General features: G+C 31.5%; 1 long non-coding RNA gene across 4 annotated transcripts; it reads right to left on the reverse strand.

The window, feature by feature from the left end:
* Positions 1–1690: 1690 nt before the first annotated feature.
* LOC139857497 (uncharacterized) lies at positions 1691–5582 on the reverse strand. 4 transcript variants are annotated; one of them, XR_011762564.1, is made up of 5 exons: positions 5116–5582; positions 3403–4407; positions 2994–3310; positions 2621–2689; positions 1691–2131 (listed from the first exon to the last, which is right to left on the reverse strand). It is a non-coding gene; the product is annotated as an uncharacterized lncRNA (long non-coding RNA). The 4 variants fall into 4 exon arrangements; XR_011762565.1 differs by having other exon boundaries at positions 4485–5582; XR_011762562.1 differs by having other exon boundaries at positions 3403–5574.
* Positions 5583–7172: the final 1590 nt, after the last annotated feature.

The following is a 7172-nucleotide window of genomic DNA, read 5'->3' on the forward strand; positions in this document are numbered from 1 at the left end:
ATCATGGTCGAATTGTTTCAATCGAGCTGTAATATGAACAATGGGTTTGGATTTTTGGTTGACGTCCAAATAGAAACAAGAAACAGAAGTAAATTTGGGCTCAGTCAGTAAAAGGTAATTCACAAGTATTGTTTTGTTGGTTGTTTTTGGGAGTATAAAGTAGCAGCAAACAAGAAGGCCATTGGTGATGGAGTGAGAATGGAGGATAGTGGTTGTAGTTGGCGGTTTAAGATGATGATTGAGGGTTGGATGGTGATTATGGTGTCGGTGGAAGGTGGTTCGATGTGGTGAAGGATAGATGGTGGTGGTAGTCTTAGGGTTGCTCAAGTAACAGAAACATAAGTGAGTAGCATGCAACAATTACTAGTTTTAGGGCGGTCATTGAAAACTAAAGAAGAAAAATGAAGTGTTCTTGTGTTTGGTTCAAATATAAATATATATACATATAAATGCAACATGTGAAAATAATAAAAGAAATAAAGCAAACATAACAACTTGTCTACTTTTCCAACTCATGGGACATGTATAATTAACCCGTGATGTTTATTTGTTTTAAAGATAGAGATAGATAGATGATGTATATTAAAGCACAAAACATAAATCAATAAAATAACCTTAGCAGCCACTTAAATTGTTTGTTAGTTATCGACGTTTTAATTACTAATATAATATCGTAGTCCGTTGTTAATTAGTGGCGCATAAAAGTATTCGGAAAAATTCACAATTTTTAAATTAACTATATTTATTTATTTTAGTCATTATGGTATAAAATTTGATCATTAATTTATTAAATAAAAATTACATCAACTGTCCCTCTCAATTCTGGGAAAAATATAAAAAGTGTTAAAATTAAATAACTAGATCCTAAATACATTTTTAGTAAGCCTAAAATTTATACAACTCATTTTCGGATCACCGTTTATTTTAATTTGAATATTAACTTATCAAGAGATACGAAACAATCATTGTAAAGCATGCATTGAAAGTCAAGCAGGAATCTCCACTAACATTTGTCTGGTTCTCGTTAATTGACACTTTCGTTCTTTCATGTAAATCACTTTCCATTTTCCGAATATTGTTAAAAAGAACAGATTTCTTAAATCATAGTGGACCTCATAACAGAGACTCGTAATCATAATCACATTGTATCTGATAATTCAATCATTTGATATTATCTTTTAATTCCGTCTATAATTATATTAAATATATATTGAAATAAATACGTTCATGTAAAGTATTATACATCTAATACTTTGTTAACGTTTTCAATTAATATAACTAGATCTTATATATACATATCTATACACATAAATGTTCGTGAATCGTCGAGCACAGTCAAAGCGTAATTGAATATATGAAACAGTTCAAACTTTTTGAGACTCAACCTTACAGAATTTGCTTATCGTGTCGAAACCATATAAAGATTAAGTTTAAATTTGGTCGAAAATTTTCGGGTCGTCACATCTTATAAGTTATAACGCATGGGTAGCGTCTACTACATATGTAATTTTTGACTGGAGGCGGTTTCAGCACGTTAACATTCATTAAATTTAGATATATAATAATTTTTCAGTACGTTAACATTCATTTGATGTATTAGTTAATAAATATATAAAGTTCTCAAAAAACTAATACTTATCATCGTAAATATTAACATTGATAATCTGGCCTAGAAAAATAAAAGAAAAACTAAATAAATCGTATATGTTTATAAATACCTTCAAAAAAATTGTCAACATGTTAACGTTCATCTAATGTATCATAATATTTTAAATGACAAAAATAAAAAGCATTCTAAAAATTTTGATGTATGATAATATCATGCGTTTTGTCCAAAAGATTAACACATGATATTATTTCTGTTCCACATTTATATATGTTTCTAGGGATGGGTTTCTTCTCGAACTAAATATGAGCTGCTATCGGCTGCAATTTCCAAAATATATTGCTTGTCAGACCTGGGACTTTTTGTGGATACAATCACATGTTTGCATATCGAGGCCATTGCGCTGCACTATGGATTTAACATGGCCCTTTCAGTGTTGGATGGTTTCAACATCGAGGCCATTGAGCTTCACTATGGATTCAACGTGCCCTTTTAGTGTGTGAAGCTCCCTCAACCTGCACAATTCTGAATATGAAATCAATGATTGTTCGTAACAATTATATTGGGTAATATGTTGTTCAGGTCCAAATGACCGGGTCATTTGACGTCCTAAACATTTCATCTACTTCATTTATAACTATAAAAAATAAAAAATATAACATTAAAACAATATCTAATTTACTTTAATAAATTATTTTAAGACGCTAAACACATTTAAATGATACTTAGACAGATTGTACATATCGTAAACCGAATTCAGCTACTGATCAAACACACAATCTATGTCCAACTGATAGATTGATCATTGTTATCGGCCAAAACGGTTATCAAAGGGAGGTTTTAAAGCAAAGTCAAGTTATATTTTTTTCCTAGTAAACTGAACTCGGTACCAATTTAGTCAAGTAAGTAACAGAGACGAATTCATTATAGAAAAAGAAAAGACATTTGATTTAATTTTCAAGTAACAAAGATGAATTAGCAATAAAGATATCACTTAAGAAAGTTTTTTATTACCGACGAATCAAAAACTTCATTCTTATCTTTTCTTTCCAGACGAGAGTGATTCTGTGATCTCTATAATGCCTGCATTTAGTCAAACCAGTATGAATTTATCAGCATATTGTTTCTATTTCTAGATATTCAATTTAGTTAAAATTTTGATAGTTTTGACTTTTAAGTCAAACTGATATAGTGATATGAATTACAATCTAAAGCAAACTTCATAGTTGTTATTGGCTATATAATATCTAGATGTAAATAGTTATTCCAGGGACTTTTAGCAAGTAAGTCAAATTGTTACTATTAGGAGTATGCTCCGATAGGACTCGAATATTAACTGGTCTTACCAAAAAAGTCAAAATTGGGCCAGAATGTAGTAAAATAGTACCTTCAGCCTGACTAACTTCATCTGAAGTTTTTGATTCTTGATTATTGTCACCCTTCACTAACAGTTTACTTTTATTAACCATCGATGAATTTTCACGAGGTGAGTACTTGTAATTTGGAAAAGATAGAAGCTTTCCTAGACTTCTTGAATGACTCTCTACTAACAATTTATCCAGCAAGTCTTATGCTATACTGGATACCAAAACAAAATACACTAATTCAGATGACTGGTGAATTTACTAGAAAATCATCATTGCTCATGCACCATGTGTCATCCGAATACATACCAATCTGATACAAATCCTGTAAAGTAATAACCTGGGGCAAAAATCATCACAAATCATAAATAGTTGTAATGACAGAGTAAATTACGTCTTGTTGTAACCTAACAAAAAACATATACGACTCACCGGAAAGAGGTCATGACTTATTTCAGTCACGCTATTCTTTTTGGCTTTTTGATATATAGCCTGAATGAATAGGATTACAGCTTCTTATAGACTACTGCAACAAAATGATAACAATTCAAAATCTATAAATCGCTTAGCAACAGAAGCTATATACAATCATATAAAAAAATGCAAAAAAACGATTAGAAAAAGTCAGCTTACAAATTCAAATAGAAATTACTCAAAATATCTCTAAGTACGATAACATTCATCAGATGTATAATAACAATCTCTAAGTACGATAATATTCATCGGATGTATGATAACATATTAAGTGATAAATTTAAAAAATTCTGTAAAAATTAATTTTTATCATAAAAAATAACATTGAAGCATTAAAAATAGAAAAATAAATCAATAAATATAGATAATTATTCATATGATGACATACTAAGTGATAACATACATTGATTGAGATAACACTCATTGAATGTATGTTATCTGATAACATTCACCGAATGCATGTTATATGATAACATTCACTGAATGCATGTTATCTGATAACATTCACTGAATGCATGTTATCTGATAACATTCGTTGAATGTATGTTAACTGATAAATAACATTCATTGAATGTGTGTTAACTAATAACATAACTAATAACATTCAAATGTTAACTTCAAATGTTAACTTTCACTGTGAATGTAGTGATAACACTGCTACATCATAATGCATACCTTAATTGTACAAGGTGAGCTCACTCGATCTTGGCAAAATTATAATTGATGTTTTTACTCGAATAGATCAAAAGCTGCCCAATTTTCACATTAAAAAAATCTTTAAAAAGTACCTCAAATGTTTATAAACAAAACTGTAAAAATTTTGACATGTTCTCCATTAGCTTATGTTACATATCAGAATCAAGAATTTGCATCCTGAGTGAAGTATATCACCATCTCCACCAATTTCATTTGAGTTGCAAACGATCATGGCACGTTTTTTATACTCATATGCAAGCATTCGAGCTGTCCAAGTAATATACAACAACAGGTCAATACAAAAAATCTTGAATCATACACCATACATGAGAGAGTAGAAGTACCGATTTAGCTCACAAAATAATCAACAGAGGAAAGTCCGAGAGTATATTCAACCAGTTCGTGCCTGCATCTCTCCCCTAGGGTTTATGCATACGTTACCATTACTAGGTCAATACAAGCAGACCCAGCCCACCTATAACTGTTTTGACCTAATAAGCAATACGGCTGACCGACCCATTTTGCCACTATCGGTTCCAAACAGAAAAACGCATGTGTAAAATGTTAACGAAGTGCATTCAAGTTTGCCTATGAAATAGTGAGAATGACATAAAAACAAATTCTAGCTATTAAGTAGCAGAGGCTTATTCATTAATTAAGATCATAGCTAATTATGTGATCAGCTGTTTAGGCTATTCCTGATACATTCATAAACTTCCAGTGGAATATGTTCACCCTTCAATTTTATCAAAAATTAAGTAAAAATTCAAAGTTCCTAAAGAGGGCTACATAATCAAGATGAATATTTTGTAAGTCAGTATGTTTAAGCCTTCTACCAATCTTTCACTATTATGAAATCAACAAGATTCATTAGCAATTACAACAATAATATAAAAATGCTTAACGATTTCACTATAACATTCACCATGAGATTATAAAAAGAATACAAATTTAAATGGAGTTGTGTTAATTTACCGTTGTCATCTTCTTCTATGTACGATCCGATTGTCGATTTTTTTTTTGTTTAATAGACAAATCTTCCTTCATTTTTCAATTGAAACTACAAGAACCTTTGACGATCTCCTTACTGAATCTCGAATATGTAGCACGTACATGATGAATTTGATGATGTTTGCGCTAAAAACCCTAAATTCTGAATCAATTCATAAAATAGTTGTAGTTTCACCCGTCTTTTTAGTGATTTTGAGCGTTCAATCGATTCGGTATTGAAACCCTAGTTTGAAGAAGTAGCTTTTAATTCGATCCATAAGTGATAATTTGTAGCTATAGATTTACGCAATATAATTTTCCCAATGAAAGAGACGAGCTGCAAATAAATTATGTAATAGACCAAACTACCCCTCTCCCTGTTGACAGAATACAACGCAGGATCACCAAGATAAGATGGACAGGAGGTTGATGAGAAGAGATGAACGATTAGATCAGTGCTTATCCCCTTATCCCAATTTTGAAGCTTAGCGCTAGATCTCTGCCCAACATATATATATATATATATATATATATATATATATATATATATATATATATATATATATATATATATATATATATATATATATATATATATATATATATATATGTTGAGTCCTCAAAGTAATTAAGGATTTAACTATAACAAAACAACAATATGTACACTAACTGTTATGTGCAGCCAGCATAGGTTCATTTAAGTTTAGACAACATTGTTTGATGTGTCAAGTGTCTCAGTATGCTGCCTGGTCTATCAGCACAAGATAAACGACATTCTTTAACCAGCACAGGATGTGTGCCCAGCCAGTATAGAAGATCAAGTGAACCACTTGAAGAACCAGCACAGCCGGTAGCAACATACCACACTTAGACAATTATGCTCCATTACAAGCATAATTGGTTTCCGAGTGGTCTATTACTATTCAACATCAGTCGAAGACAAAGTTGAACAGAAAAGGTTACGCGTCGGCGGCCGACAAGTGACCTTACAAGATCACGTGGAAATGCAGAAGTTAACGCATGTGAAGACATGGGTTAATACTTTGTCACGCCTAGGGAACCCAACATTCTATTTGTTTATTCAAATAGTATGTCCAAACCAATTTGGGGTGTTCCTGCAAATAGTTACCAAAGAGGAAAGAGAGAGCGCACGCTTTCTGATGGTGTTGTCGACTCAAGTACATACTTCCTATGTACCAGTGGGAAATAGATCAATTGCCTAGTTAAAATGAATCCTATAAATAGAAAACTCCACTATTGTAATATTTAGTGGTGTGAGTATTAATTAAATAGAGTCCAAACCGTGTAAAGCTTAAGATATTCTCTCAAACTATTTTAAGTGTAATCTGTATCAACCAACTATTTATTCCGCCTTAGAATAGTTGTGAATTTTTGAGATTTATATCAAGAAAAGAATAAGTTAAAAATTACACTTAACTTTTTTTTAATTACTTGTTTAAATACACTTAATTTCTACATTATCTGTTTAAACAAAAAGAAATTCTATTCACCCCCTCTACAATACTTCCTATTATTAATTTGGGGCCAATAACTAGTATCAGAGCTTCAGTCTTGATAATTTCATATCTTAGATCTGAATTCTCTAATGGTTACATACAGTAACACAGTTTATCTCAAAAATGGTTCTTCCAATAGATCACCCAAGTTTGATGAAGATGAATAAGAGACTTGTCGAGATAGGTTTATGTTTTACCTTGAGTCAATTGACCCACTCATGCCTGGAATTGCAAACAATGGCCCATATGTCCCTGATGAAACTCTTTATAATGTACCTGCAACTGCAGACACTCCTGCTATTGCCAAGGAAGAAAGGTCATTCTTCCTCCATCTAGATGGCAGGATGAAGACAAACGTCGTGTTGGACTTGACCCAAAAATCAAAAACTATGATAGCTATTACATTACCTAATCATGTGTTTAAGTTTATTAAGAGGAAAACATCTGCCAAAGCTGTTTTAGATTATCTTGACATCACTTATGATGGCAACGATGAGGTCATGCAAGACAAAATCATTACTTTAA

The sequence above is a fragment of the Rutidosis leptorrhynchoides genome, chromosome 7 (assembly GCF_046630445.1).
Source record: "Rutidosis leptorrhynchoides isolate AG116_Rl617_1_P2 chromosome 7, CSIRO_AGI_Rlap_v1, whole genome shotgun sequence".
Taxonomy (NCBI): Eukaryota; Viridiplantae; Streptophyta; class Magnoliopsida; order Asterales; family Asteraceae; genus Rutidosis; species Rutidosis leptorrhynchoides.